The 16188-nt window shown below is 43.1% G+C and overlaps 1 protein-coding gene across 1 annotated transcript in view; it reads right to left on the minus strand.

The window, feature by feature from the left end:
- The window catches only part of LOC124777376 (mitochondrial carrier protein Rim2), a 174061-nt gene that overhangs the window by 70772 nt on the left and 87101 nt on the right, over window positions 1-16188 (minus strand). The window lies entirely within an intron of this gene.

Raw genomic sequence — 16188 nt, forward strand, 5'->3', positions numbered from 1 at the left:
AAATCGATCGTCCTCACCACCTTGTACTACCAGCGGCGTGGCGGGAGCGCAGACGAAACAAAATGGAGACGTCTCTAACTGTTGAGAGTTTTAGGACAGAAAGACCTCATGACTATCTTTGTTGCATCGGAGAGAAATGATCCACAAAGACTTCATGCTTCCCCGACGGACTTTAAACAAACTATTGCTCCATGTTGTCGGTTTCTAAGATGAATGAAGTATCACCAAAAATGTAGTCTGGAACCCCATGGAAAAATTGTTGCTGTCGTCGTCTTCAGTCCAGAGACTGGTTTGATGCAGCTCTCCATGCTACTCTATCCTGTGCAAGCTTATTCACCTCCCAGTACCTACTGCAACCTACATCCTTCTCAATCTGCTTAGTGCATTCATCTCTACTCTATGATTTTTACCCTCCACGGTACCCTCCATTACCAAATTGGTGATCCCTTGATGCCTCAGAACACGTCCTACCAACCGATCCCTTCTTCTAGTCAAGGTGTGCCACAAATACCTCTTCTCCCCAATTCTATTCAATACCTCCTCATTAGTTATGTGATCTACCCATCTAATCTTCAGCATTCTTCCGTAGCACCACATTTCGAAAGCTTCTATTCTCTTCTTGTCCAAACTATTTATCGTCCACGTTTCGCGTCCATACATGGCTACACTCCATACAAATACTTCCAGAAACGACTTCCTGACACATCTATACTCGATGTTAGGAAATCTCTCTTCTTCAGAAATGCTTTGCTTGCCTTAGAACTGTCTTATCTGGCATTGACAGAAGTCACTGGACACCTTGTAGGGGGTCCTTTTGCCCGGCGTAGTGCAGCAACTCTACGTGGCACAGACTCAACGAGTCGTTCTAGGGTCCAACCGATATGGTCTCTAGCCCTGGAGAGGCTCTTCAGGCGATGTCGTGCTTTTAGCAAAGGCAGTCGCGTCGGTTGTCTGCTGCCATAGCCCATTAACGCCAACTTTCGCTGAACTGTCCTAACGAATACGTTGGTCGTGCGTCCCACACTGATCTCTACAGTTATTTCAAGCTGTGTTTCTTGTCTGTTAACAATGACAACTCTCTGGAAACGCCGCTGTTCTCCGTCGTTACGTGTAGGCTGTCTGCCACTGCGTTGTCCGTGATGGGAGGTAATGGCATTCTCGGGCACACACTTGCCACTATCTCTGAATATTGAGCCCCCTACGGATTTACGAAATGAAATGTTCCATGCGTCTAGGTCCAACTACCATCCGCGTTCAAAGTCTTAATTCCCCTCGTGCGGCCATAATCACGTCAGCAATCTTCTCACATTTATTACCTGAATACAAGTGACAGCTCTGCCAATGCACTACCCTTTTCTAACTCGTGTACGTGATACTACGGCCATCTGTATATGTGCATATCGTTATCCCTTGACTTTGGTCATCTCAGTGTAATTGCGCCTTGTCTAGGAAAAGACTGGAGTTTCGGAGTCTTAGTTGTTTCCGGGTTACAAGAATAGATAAGCAGTAAACGAAAATAGTACCTGCATTTTAAACAAGTAGAAAGATTGTCATCCATGGCGCTGTTGTAAAACCAGCCAGCCCCTTTGGGGTTAACAAGTAGCTTAGCGTGTAGAGACGCGGCCCCTTCTGACTGGCCGTTGCAACACGTGGACAAGAATAGCGGCGGTGGCGGCCCGCGCTGCATGCGTGGCGTGCCGGAACCGCTGACACCGCTAGCTCCCCGTCCTCTGCACTCTGCCAGCTGCCGCCCGTGGAAAACTCCTGGTCCCGGCCATGGCGTGGCGAACGGCATGCTGCTTGGCTGCGTTCACAATGGCACCACACGGTCACACGATAACATCGGTCGACAGCTTGGCCCGAGTGCGTCCGATTGCCGCCAGGTTTCGGCGCGGTCGAGTAGGGTGGACCCTCCTGTCAAGGTGGTTAAAATCTGCGTGCCTCGAAACGCACGTGGCGTGTATTCAACACTCTTTCTTCAGTTATTGGAATAACCTAACAAGTTCTACAAGTATGAGATGAATAGAGAAACGTTCTATTACATACTTGAGATGATTCGTGGTGACATTGAAAAGCAAGACTGCAAACATTCGACCCAACTTCAAACAAATTCAGCAAAAGCAGATACACGTCAACCTTCACACGTCAAAAAGACATTCTGGAAGAAGAAAACAGCTGATGTACACCTACCACAGCCCAAAAAGATACACTACAGTAACAAAACTGACATACGCCGCCTTTCTCACTTAAACACACATTTTTTCGGTTGCAATCGAAGCTCAAAATTTTCATTATTGATACTGCGTGCATTGTACATGACGTGCTGCAGAAAGTATGTACATTAAACAAATGGGTAGACAACTACAGAAGATAAAATGTAAGGGAAAATTCAGTAAATTATTATTAAATTTTGAACTTATTCGAAGCCTGTCGTTGCCAATACAATATCCATTTCAGACCATAGACTCCGAGACATATCCCTCATATTCCTCATGCACAGGATGCCACGAGCTACTCCATTCCAGCACTCAACAAAATGTCTCACAATCCATGTTTTGTGTTTTTTCCTAAGGAAAAACTGATCTCAATTCCGGCGACGCCATCCGAAGTCTGTACTTTCGGCCGTTGAGATAGGTTACGATACTGCACGTGCTGGCATCCAGATGTGAAGAAAATGGGCAGTCTTTGGCTGATGTTAGTGCAACTGTGAGCGCAGCCTTACTGAACTATGTTCACTATTTATGCACCCGCACTACCAAACCAATTGCATCAAGAAGTTGCGAACATAAATACATCGATACGAATCGATGGTATCCGACCAGCGCTGCCAACCTAGCTTGATTGCTAGCAGTCTAGAATGATCTTTGCATGCCATCAGCTTTTCTAAACTGAAGCATGAGCGACACGTGGAATTAATGACACTTTAAACAGAATTCAGCACAGCAAAGACAACACAGAATTTGGACAACGGCAAATACAATATCGCACTGTATGCTGGGCTATTGTTAATACCGACCGGGAAAAAAATGAATGAATGGTGCAACGTCTTAAGTGTCTTGTGACTATTATTGCATTCTGCTACAGTCACCAGTCACCGGACCAAGTAGCTTCCATGCGGGTGTGATTGATATCAGGCCCTATGTACAGGTATGTGTACCTCGTTATCCGGTAATTCAGGGAGGTAACTGGAGCAAAGCATGTAATATGCAACTGGTGTTAAGTATTAGTTCCTGGGAGCAGCCAGTCCTGTGCAATATCTCTTCCTACATCAAAACTCGCTCATATACATTGGGCCGTAAGACTTATCGGATGCCACACCTCGATCTTAGGTTAGTGCACAATCTGAATTCATGTGACGACTCACCGTCTTTTTTTCCCACTGTGAATGAAGGACACAAAAAGGGATAGCCTAGCTTGTTATGGTTGTCCTGTGAAGTTTGGGATCATCGTGCACTCAAGAACTGAAACATGTTAAAGGATGACTAGGATTCAACTGCCAATCGACGAAAAGAAAGATTGCCTTCAAGCTCTGATCAAGGAACGATATGGAAGGAAACCGGCCTACGATTTCCTGTCAACCTAAAACGAAACCTAAACCTAGCTGTCTGGCTGGCCTAAGTAATTCACTGTATAAATGCTTCAGAGGTGTAATGATAGCTTAGCCTTAGAGCTTTCAGTTGCAAGCAAGCAGCTGTCACTTATTGTTCCGAATACGTTCCCCGAACCCTCCGGGCTCATCACAACAGGCTTCAGATCGTCCACGGACCACAGGGAGATCATTACTGTTTGCAATTAGCATTTGCAGCACCTCGCTCGGTGATTTACGCGAGGTCCGTTTTCATCTCACTGTTTACGTGAACAAGCAGCGACAGTTTACTGAACCGGCAGAAAGCACCTTAAACAGATTTAATTCGGTGTTATGGGGATCAGGTTTCGTCTCATGGCGCTATAGGCTCTTCTTTCGACACCTGGTAACTTATGATCACAGACATTTTTCTGTCTCTTCTACAACTCATCTGCACAATTTTACAAATCTTCACTGTACCTGTCGACCAAGCAACCGTGTCTGTGCGGTAGCCGTATTATCTGGCGATTTGGTGACATTCGCTGCCGACTTAACCCCGGTAATGTGCATCGCTGCAGTAAGAGAGAAAAGTAATGAGTTTATTTCTGTCATAACGTATTTTGGCCATTTTCTTTAGACTTTTGTTGGGATTTTCGGAAACGTTTGAGTCACCCGGTGTCAAGAAACAAAAGATTTTGGCGATGCCACAGCAGTCATCCCACTGAACTATTCTGGAAGCCGCCGAGTTACGTGCATCTGCTTACAGTACACCTCTTGTCGCAGTATCTAGAGTGAGGAGAAGTATCATCGTGTTATGCTCAAGTTCCCGTAAGCCTCACCTATAAAATACCACTTTCTCGGCGACGGTATCTTACATTCCTCATTCGCAATTCCACCATGATACACGAGTACCTGTATACAACATGTGTTCTGGAGGCCTGTTTTGTAACGTTTTTAACAGCAGCTTCCTTCTTACTTCAGGAAAGACACTGTGGCCGTTGAAAGCTAGTTTCGATACACATACTTCGGCAACATGCGTCACGGAAGATCTAGCTGTAAAAGAGTACGTGACCGGTTTAGAAGCAGCTTACTTACAATGGGAGTCCCACGTGTTGCACAACAGATAACTAATTTACTCTGTTACTTCGCCGCGCGGGATTAGCCGAGAGGTCTAGGGCGCTGCAGTCATGGACTGTGCGGCTGGTCTCGGTGGAGGTTCGAGTCCTCCCTCCCTCGGGGATGGGTGTGTGTGTTTGTCCTTAGGATAATTTAGGTTAAGTAGTGTGTAAGGTTAGGGACTGATGACCTTAGCAGTTAAGTCCCAATACGGCCGAAGCTGGGTAACTACAAACAGTAATCTCCAGAAAAACCACCACATTGCTTCAAATGCCTGTTATGGCTTAAATTTTCTTCTTTATGAAACTTCGCTTATATCCCCGTGAACAGCCAACTTCTGTTACATTTGAATGGGTCGTTAACGAAAAATAATTCACTACTGTTTCTAGGGCAGATGTTAATAGTTCGGTTGGGTTGCAAATACGAAAGGGAGATGTCGCTAACTTCGTGACAAAAACTGAAAAAAATTTTCTGGCAAATATATACCTACGGTCTTCACCATGATCCAGGCAATATTTTTTTTTTTTTAGATGATAATTGAGAGGTCAGTCAGAACAGCCCTACCAGGTAACAGATTTGTTAGTGTTAAATCGCCCAATGCAATACACTACGTCACTGTGCGTGACGAGCGATGTTATTTTACTACTTGTTCCTTTATGCCAACGTCAAGTGACAAAAGTAACGACATGCCTTCCTTCATGTTCTAATGTACTGTTTGCCCAAATGGCCATTATCAGGAAGTATTAGCATATTCTCTACCCTGTTTGTCATATCTCTGATGCTGCCTCTCAAATTTCCTTCGTTAGAGGCACCACGGGGCTATCAATAATAATAATTTTGTACACAATTTATGTTATGTGCTTATTTACACATTAGGTTATTTCGTACTTCCACCTTCAGATAATGATATAAAAAAGTTGTTTAAAAGAAGTTCTTTTCGTAGGTATATATTTAACATGGGACGGATTTCGCCAATTTCGGCGTAAATTTAACTATGCATCGGATTTGGTTATCTAGGCAAATTCTCTGAAACTAGACATCTTTCGAAACACTGTCGTTGCGCGCGAGCGCGCGCTTTTGTGTGTGTGTGTGTGTGTGTGTGTGTGTGTGTGTGTGTGTGTGTGTGTGCGTGTGTGCGCGTGTGTACACACGTACGTACTTCAGTGTTATTGCCAAGTTCCACTTAAAAGTATTTTCCTTTGTGATCAGTCACTGGTTAGATCGTGCCAAAATCTTTCCGGCACTGGGAAGCACAAAGCCTACCTGGGACAATGTGCAGTATTGTGTATGAAAACAGTGCGAGACGTGCTTCGAGAAACGTGATATTCTCTTAGCCACTATTTACTACACGTAGAAAAGTTTCTTTCTCACGCAAGTAATAAAAGTCAAGTGCTCTCTCACGTTTACTTCAGAACAACTGGGCCTGCGATTAGCAGCCCAAAGGCGCGTCCTTGGTTGTCCAGAGACGGTGTGGTGTCGTGTTGTATTCTTAACACAGCCATTTGGTGTTCCATTTGTCTCGATAAGCCCAGCGAACAAATGAGGTCACTGTCGTATCACGGACACATTTTGGTAGTAAATCATGATACATTTTAGCCGTAGCGTCACAATCACAAAGGGTCTCTGTTACTACCCCCTATACACAAGCTGCATTGAAACCTCGGAGCCGTTTAGCATACGTCAGGCTGCGCAAAATCGTTGTTTACGTCCTTACTAAAAATTTGGTTCTGAGCACTATGGGACTTAACATATGAGGTCATCAGTCCCCTAAAGCTTGGAACTACTTAAAACTAACTAACCTAAGGACCTCACACACATCCATGCCCGAGGCAGGATTGGAACCTGCGACGTAGCGATTGCACGGTTCCAGACTGAAGCGCCCAGAACCGCTCGGCCACACCGGCCAGCTACGTCCTTATTAACCAGGGTAGTTTGGCTGCACTGTTTGGAAACACAAATTACTGTTCTGCTGAGGTATTCGGTTGAGTGCCCTTGTTTGAAGCAGCGGTAACATAATATCAGATTTTTCAAAAGTTCGTAAAATAATTTGATTTTTTTTTTAAAGTAGTGCAAAGTTAGCACTTTTTTTGTCCTCATAACCATTGTATGCAGCGTGGAGATAGAAACTTTTTTGCAAATACTGTTGATATCTTCGTGTAGACGTTTATCCCACATGAGCAGCATCTTTATTATGAAGGGCACGTTTTGAGTTGAAGTTGCATAACTGACAATTGCACTCCTTTTGATGAAACGATTTGTAATGCGGAGTGGTAAATCTGTGTTGCTGAAGTGACTGAAATGGAATGAATTTTTGTTAGATACTTAAGAGCATTTCTATACATAGATGAAAGTGCCCTTTTCTCGACTGTCGAGCTAAGGGTATAAACGCAAACGTGAAATAAGACGCAGTGTGTCTTATTTCATTACCCGCGGCCAGGAACCGTCTATTGCATGCTGATTTTATTTCTTTATTTGCAGCCAGCCAGCAAATCCTAAGGCGTTATGTGGCGTCTTTATTACTCAATTACTATGTTATCAAATATTAAAGACGAAACAAAAATTTTATTAATTTTGTTAGATTTTCAGAAGGCTATATCTCAAAACCATCTCAGATTTTGTCTTTCTTTACACCGCTGAAAATGGTCTTTTGCTTGCTCAGGAAAAGTTCATTCCATTTTTTTTAGACAAAGCACATCAGAGATAATAAAGCAGTATAAAAACATGCATTGTTATTACAAGTGAAGCTTGTGCGCACTTTCTGAATATGTTCATTTGAAAACGACGCTGAATCTGTTAAATTTCGATCGACTTTTCCAAATAAAAATAGAAATTCATCCGCCCAACCTTCGACTTTTAGAAGTAAATGTTCATTTATGTCGTTTCTATGTTATTTTCGAATTCACCACAAAGCTTTTCACCATCTACGAACATGCAATTTTTTCCCAATGAAGATCTCCAGTATTTTTTCGTTTAACTTCATTAAAAATCAAGTGAAAGTTACAATCAATCTCTAGTTTGTCGCATACTCAAGGTAACATCTCTGTGCAGTGTAGCATTGGTTTTGAAGATAGTTCATCTCACCTGACAAAATTCTATCATTCTTTGACACACGGAACTCTTACATCACTGCTTTTTTTAGCCCAACTTCCAGCTGATAACATCAAAATCTACCATTTTTGTAGCCTGTTTGTACAATTTGGACTTGTCTTTTAAATATTCAAGACATGCCTTACTTGTACTCGGTGTTTGAAAATCTTTCTGATTAAAGTGTTTAGTGGCAGCAATGTTATTTGCAACTGCCTCTTGAGATTCACGTAACTTTCCTTTTGCTTGACCTCTGGTATCCCTTACTGACACCCAATAAAATTTCAGAGGAGAGATCCAAATAGCAGTAAGGCTTGTGTTGGGGGATCTGACATGCACTTCCTTTGCTTCAAATCTTCTGACTGATGAAGCTGAATTCAGTAGTGTTGTTTTTGTCTCGCTGCAAATTGTTTGCAACACGCTGGGCACATAACTTATTGACAAGATTTAAAATTGTTTCTTGTAATTGCTTTCACTGACAGCTGTTTCCAAAGTAACAGCCTATAACCCCTTTTTTACAGTATGGTTCTTTAGACCAAAAGGATTACAACAGAATTTCTGTAGGAGGCCGTAGTTAAGTAATTGTTGTTGCTGAGCAGAAAATTTTATTTCTTTGAAACCTTTAATGTGCAAATGTTGTTAGCTGATATCTGCAAAACCAATGAAACACAGTACTGACGTGTTGTCTGTAACATTTCTCATGGTGAAGTTAGAATTAAGCTTTCACGACATTTCAACTTCTAAATGTAAACATGCTGCGTCTTTTCACCTGAAAAAAAAAATCGCATATACACAGAGTGTGAAAAGGAGTGTTGTGAATTCCACAACAACGAGAAAAAACCTAAATAAACAAATAAACAAAGTCAAAGGTTGAGCAAATAAACTATCTTTAATATTAAGACAAGTAAAGACAACTAATAACAGCTTTATCAGATTTTACATAATTTTGTTGCACAACTGTCTTATACGGGGACGACATGTGTAACTTATTTCGTTAAGTTCATCGTATAAAGCGTGACCATGCCGGCAACAAAAGCGGGGTTAGTAGTGAATCAAGGCGACAGTATTTCCATGTGCACGTAAGCTTCGCAGAATGGAAATAAAACGGCTGTGCCGACACTTCGGAAGTACCGCTTGTATGGTTTTTCATGACTGTTTAGCTTCATCTGTGATTCACTTGCTACTCGGTTGTGCAGCGCAGTGGCATTCTGATTTGAGGCATAGTAGCAAGCAGTTGAGTTTTCAGAGAATGAGATATCCCAGATTCACAGGAATCGGGGAGAAACTATCTGGAAGGCTTTATTAAGGGGATGAATAGTGTGGTTATTCCACGTCAAACATTGTACTTCATGTCACGCAACTTTCATGATGTACTTTGGTACTGAGTTACATCATTTTCATTGAGCACACAGTTTATTTTGGCAGTTAATTATACTCATTTTCAATGATTCAAATTCTGAATTTAATTAAGTGCAGTGCTGTCTCGCGACACTTCATATGCGCAACACAGGGCCACGTAACAGTCAGTATTGTTTAGCAGTTTAACACTATATCTAAAGTACACGCTACACGAGAAGAAAAGCTTGGAAAACAAAATATTCAGTATTCACAAATATGACAATTTTTTTAAGAAGCTTATACACTTACTGCGAATGCCCGTCTGTTTTCAGAAAGGTTCAACGCCAATTGTAGCGGTATTCTATACCTAGTGATACTAGTACAGTGATATAACTTACGTTAAATTTCACCGTCCCATTAAAAGAAAAACCACTTCTTCAATATATCAGTATATTATGGGTACTAATCCCACAGGAAAATGTTGCCCTTGTGAGTGCTAGAATTGCTGAAAGTCTTTCTGATAAGAATCAGTAACAAAATATCTGGTGTGAGCACTTCGCGTGGGGCAAAAATATTACGTGTTTCTTTTTTAATCAAACCAGAATTCAATAATCGCAGGACGGGAATACTTGTTCCTTTAGGACGCTAAAGTCACAATTAAGCACTGCTGAGTTGGCAACCGATCAGTGGCCATACTGGGGAGCCTCCACGAAGGAACGATAATATTCGAATAAGCTAGCAAAAGAAACATTTTAGCTTAATCTAATAATACTATACCAACAGCCGTTATTTTGATATTGTTTTATTAGCCAATCAGTTTCGATATTCCAATTACATCATCTTCAGACCTGTCGCTTGAATGACATCAATACCACTCGAGCATAACACTTGACAAGGCACCAAGATTCGTATCTGGGTCCATAGACACATGCTCATGAAATTTGGATATCTACGAAACTACATACGAATATTGGTGTCTTGTCATATATGCAGGAGTGGCACTTAGTGTCATTCACGCGACGACCTGAAGATGACTTAACTGGTTGCCTAACATATCAAAATAACGGTTGTTCGTACACTATTAATACATTTCATCGACCAGCCGCTGTCCCACGCTCCTGAGGCCAAGATGGAGTAACATTTGCATCATAGCGTGGTTGCTGGGTTACTGGACAACTACGCCAGCGAGGCCTTTGAACGCCAGAGGAGACGGCGACGCAGTAAGCAAGCCGTGAAGGCCGCACGCAGCAGGTTTGTGCGCCAGTAGACTGGCCACGACTGTCGGGCGCATCCCAAGGATGGAGCACTGCGCGTGTCGCCTACCCTATTGTGTCGAAGGATTGACGTCACCGCTGGAGAAAAATTCTGTCAGCAGCATGCGCACTTCATCGGCGTGTGTATGGCAGCATGCGATGAGGACTGTACTAGTGGCGTAGTTAGTTTCAGTAGCTATGGACATCTGCAGAAAGAAGGGACAAGAGTCAAAATTTGTCGATTTTTATGGAACTGGTTCGGCGAGTTTAAAAAGTGCCACCCCCAAATAACTAAATTTGAAGGAGTACACAAAATATATTGTACTGCATTTTCAAAAGACTGACACTTCTTAGCAATCTAAGGTAGATTATTTCGGTGCATATTTTAATAAAACACGCAAAGTACATTTTTTTATGTTATTTTCACCAACTGCGACATAATCGCGTGTACAAACAGTGATCCAATACTGTAAAATGCTTTTTTATTCCAGTCTCTGATCACAAATGAATTCTTTAGACGGTGACCGGTTTCAGTCCGTAATGACCATCTTCAGATCTTTTTTACACCATGTCCTAAAGTGATACGGCCATAATGGCATCGTCAAAACATATAATCAGCATAGCATCGTCATATAGATTTAAAATATGGTGTAGAATAGGCCACATCGTCCACATGGTGACTATTGCCAACTAGCAACTGAGTAGCTAGTAGCCTCTGACTGCATCAATGTAATCCTAGTCTCCTAAGAGCAGTAAAGGAATGCACAAAAGCTGACAGATTTAGGGAAGAAATTGGAAATTTGTGGTAAGTTCCTATTGGACCAAGCTGCTGAGGTCATTGGTCGCTATGCTTACACGCTATTTAATCAAACTTAAACTGTACCACACACACACACACACACACACACACACACACACACACAGGGAGGACTCGAACCTCCGACGGGGGGAGACGCGCAAACCATGGCTAGGCGCCCTACACCACGCGGCTACAACGCGCGGCACAAATTTAGGAATTCGAAAATTGGAGAACTGAAAGTATGCATCCTCAACAAAATACAAGAAAATAGAAGTAATTGGGATGAACATCTCGAAAGAATGATTGGATAAAAATAACCTCTCCGGATAAGAAAAAAGCCAGTTAGGAGTAGTCAAGGAAGACCGAGGAAGCGATCGGTACCGCAATTTTGTGATAGTTCTACGAATTGGAAACGGCTGGTTTCCTTCTCAAGTCCAAGCATGCGCCCACCTCTTTATGACCTTTTACGTCCACGGGTCATTAAACACCTGTTTCCCATCTCTTCCGTCCTTATTTATTATACTAAGTATGTAAATCAGTTCCACACACTGTGCAAAATGTAATTACTTTATTGAAACGAAAAGTTTCTATCGCTAGAAGACTTTCAAATTCATGCTTTTAAAATGGATCCACACCTCTGTATAATTGGCCTTCATCTATGAATCAATCTCGTGTAGCTAACTACCCTCTTAATTTAAGTTAAGTTTCAACTTAATAATGCTAAGACAGCCGAAATCTACATTGAATACAGGACACAACTAAATGATCGAAAAAAGTCATATCGAATTATTTACACCGACTTTTTTTTAAGATAGAAAGATCAAAATAAAATTACATGATAAAAGCGGCACGACTATAGAAATATTTCCAATCAAAACGCATAGGCGCGGAACAGTTACGGGGAAGATCATCTTTCATTTCTATGGAACTTTGCGGTTGAGGGACTGATGCAAGGGGAGGGATGTGTAACTGGAAACAATCTATTAATGCTCTCTTTTAATTACTTCCACACGTCCAATCCACGTATTTTAGGTGTTGCATATGGGAGACTGCATTTTCCATTGAGGTGGAACGCCGTCTTATCACTGGATATCTAACGTGTCACACAATCCACCCTCCTTTAACACGGTTTGCACTTCCAGTACTTGCCAATGGGTCTCCCCTACTGGGTCAGTTGCAGTGTGTGTCATTTACAGGACTGATACACACTATAGCTTTTAGCACATTTCCTTCATAATTAGCATACGTTGTTTATTTCTTTATGCTCTTTACATACTTAGTTCTGATTTTCTTCACCGCCCCTATCTAAATCTGCATCGGCTAAGACTTCCTGCAGAGTACAGCCATAAAATATCTTTGATCTTTTGCACCCAATTTGCTACAAGTTTCTATCCACCAAGCGAATGAGGCGTGTACCTCTCCACCAATTAAATCATCAATGCCATTTTAATAACTAATCTAGCGTATAGCTTTGCGTTTTATACAACCCAGTATTCTCCACAGTACTAAATCATGCCTCGCTAAACAGGATGGGATCTCTCACCAGATAGTCTCTAAGAGAAAAGAACATACCCAATTCCTCTATTTACTCACCCATCCTTGGCCTACATATGTTTAGCTACGCAGATTAAAATTTCGTGTGCCGTCGGCGCTGAAGTCATTAGAGACTACGTAGAATCTCTGATTAGACAAGGATAGGCCCAGTAACAGGACGAGTTCTTTTCGAAGGTATCACTCCGACGTTCGTCTATATCAATTTGTGAAAGCTACTCGTATATCCGAAACGACGGGAAGCCTATTTTAATTCTGCTTCTCTAGAAAGAGTGTTAGCAGCTGCAGCATTTCATATGGTAATTTTCTCGAGGTATTCTTGACAGCACTTCGATGACTAACTACGGAGGACGACAACGAGGACTTTTCAGCCATTTATTCGTGGAATTTGCATGACGTTGATCGCATGTGAGCGATCGTAGCAGTTCGAAGCTCCCGGCCAAAGAGCAACCTATTGCGGCATCAGAAACTTGGCAAAGAAACGGCCGGTTTGTAAAGAGGCCGCTGTGAGAGGCAGCTGCTGGCACGGCATTCGCGACGATGTCTCCGAGTGGGAACGGAACTGTTTACAAGTCACGCAGGACATGTTGGCCTCTCAAAATATATAGCTGGCCGCCGCCGGTTCCCACGGCGCGGTGCCACCGCCATAATGAGCAACGGTTTTGCGGTGAACAACTCGTATTGTTGCATCGATCCGCTAATAGAAACAGGTGTAGGACAAGCAGCTGTAGAAACAGCTGTCACCTCGCAGGCACTGTACGGTGAAATTACTTTTACACTGAGGTGACCTAAGTCATGTGATACCTCCTAATATCGTGTCGATCCTCCTTTTGCCCCGCGCAATGCACTAACTCGACGTGGCATGGACTCCAAAAGTTGCTGGAAGTTCCCTGTAGAAATATTGAGCCACGCTGCCTGTATAATTGACCATAATTGCAAAAGTGCTGCCGGTGCAGGATTTTGTGCTTTAACTGACATTGTATCCCATAAATGTTTGTTTGGATCCGTGTCAGGCGATCTGCGTGCCCAAATCATTCGCTCGAATTGTCAAGTGTGTTCTTCAAACCAATCGCGAACGATTGTGGCCTAGTGATTTGGAGCATTGTCGTCAATAAAAAATTCCATGGTTGTTTCGGAACGTGAAGTCCATGAATGACTTTAAATGGCCGCAAGTACCAGAACATAACCATTTCCAGGAAATGACTGGTTCAGTTGGACCAGAGGACGCAGTCGATTCCATGTAAACACAGACCACACCATTATGGAGCCACGCAGCTTGCATAGATTAGTGCCTTGCTGACAACTTGGGCCCATGGGTGCCAGGGATCTGTGCCACTCTCTAACCCTACCATAAGCTCTTACCAACTGAAATCTGGCCTCATGTGACCTGGCCCCAGTTTTCCAGTCGTCTAGGCTCCAACCTATATGGTCACGAGCACAGCAGAGGCGCTGCATGCGATGTCGTGCTGTTAGCAAAATCACTCGCGTCGGTTGTCTGCTGCCATAACCCATTAACGCCCAACTCGCCGCACAGCCACCACGGATACGTTTTTCTTCCGCCCACATTGATTCCACGCAGTGTTACTTGCCTGTTAGCACTGATTACTCCACGCCAGTGACGCTGCTCTCGTTCGTTAAGTGAAGGCCGCTGGCGACTGCGTAGTCCGTGGTGAGCGGTAATGCGTGAAATGTGGTATTCTCGGCACACACTTTACACGATGGGTCTCTGAATATTTAACTACCTAAAGATTTACGAAATAGAAATATCCATGACCTAGCTCCAACTACCATTCCACGTTCAAAGTCTGTTCATTCCCGTCGTGTCTCAGTTGCCAATTCAGCACGTATCAGCGAATCATTCGGTTTCAAGGTCTGCACGATTTGCACTTTGTAGGAATGCAACCTAATCCTTTCATGAAGAATCTTCACCGCACTTGCTTGCGGTATTTGAAGTTCACGTGATGCTTGACGAGTTGATTTAGACGGACTCCGTTGAAACGGTTGCCGAACACGACCAACAGTTGCATCACTCACACGAGGCCTGCTACTACGAGCACTATCTTCAACGCTGCCTGTTTCGTCAAATTTTGCATACCATCGCTTTATTCAACGTCAAGAGGGCTGCGTCCATGAAAAGCCCGAAATTTACGCTTAACACTGATGGGTGATTTCGTTTCGTCAAACCAAAGCACAAACTGCGCTTTCTCCTGCTTCGACGCCATTTCGCCAGCAACGACAGACCGCGTCGGTGCTGTGGAGCATTGGCGCCATCTATTGGTCACAACAACTAGTAACACTAACCTATGTAACGGCATCAAATGTAACTTATTATGTCAAACGGTTATTCTGTTATAAATTTTTATAATCAGGGCAAGACTGTGCTCACCCTGTATATTAAACGACTAGATTGTTTCCACTGGTCGACTGGCAGTCCTGAAGGGTTTTCGTAAAGCGACAGTTTTTCTTCAGATATATATAATCGACCACTGGAAACAATCGAATCAAATATATATTAGAGCGGGCTTCAAGAGCGACCTAAAGTACAACTACCCCACAAAACTTTACGTAAGAAAAAAGATACTTGGCTGATTCGTTGACCTGTGGAACATTAATCGACCCACAAAGAGGGGAGGTTAGAAAACTCTCGTGCGATATATTCTGGAATATTGCTCCTCAGTCTGGGGCCCCCGCCAATTGTGATTAATGAAGGAGATAGAGAAGATAAAAACAAGTCTAGTGTGCTTAATTAAGGTTCCTTAGAGCGATAGCGTCACGGAGGCACGTATCCAGTGGTAGGCTACAAAAGATGCCTTGTTGAATACAAAGATTTTACATTACGGGAATAGCCTAAATATTACACCTTCCTACAAATGAAATGAACTTGTCGAATCTGCGTATTAGCCACAGACAAGACTGTAGCCAAGATGCAGAAAATGAAGGGAACAGAAAGATGACTCAGCATGGAATTAGAGTTACGGACTAGCTATACCACCCAGCGTTGCTAGCCGAGTACATGCAGTGGAAGCGACGCAAAGAATGTGAACTACACCGCACACGGCGTCGACAACCGGAAGCAGGTCTTGAACGCCTGCAAATGATGGAAAGTGAAATTTTTCTGTTGCCAGCTACAGTTCAGTGAGAAGTCAATATTTACAACAGACACAGCACCTTCACTTTGAATGCAGAGCCAGCTGTTCGTTATCAGCAACTGTAGTATGGTGTCTGTTTCCAGTAGATGTGTGCCTTGTCCCTACCGCAGCGAGAGTGGCTTCTGCTTACCAAGTGTAAAGCAGGACACGTTACAAGAACAATACAGCTTCCTGCCGCTCCCTATGCACGCCAGGTTCCACCGCGGCTGCCATACTAAAAAAAGGCCAGTAAACAGGCTATTTTCGTTACGGGGACGCACCTCTGTTGACCGGCAGGCGACACACACGGACTCGGGTCGCTAAACACCATCTGCCTTCCTCCGCTGAAATGGT

The sequence above is a fragment of the Schistocerca piceifrons genome, chromosome 2 (genome assembly GCF_021461385.2).
Source record: "Schistocerca piceifrons isolate TAMUIC-IGC-003096 chromosome 2, iqSchPice1.1, whole genome shotgun sequence".
NCBI lineage: Eukaryota > Metazoa > Arthropoda > Insecta > Orthoptera > Acrididae > Schistocerca > Schistocerca piceifrons.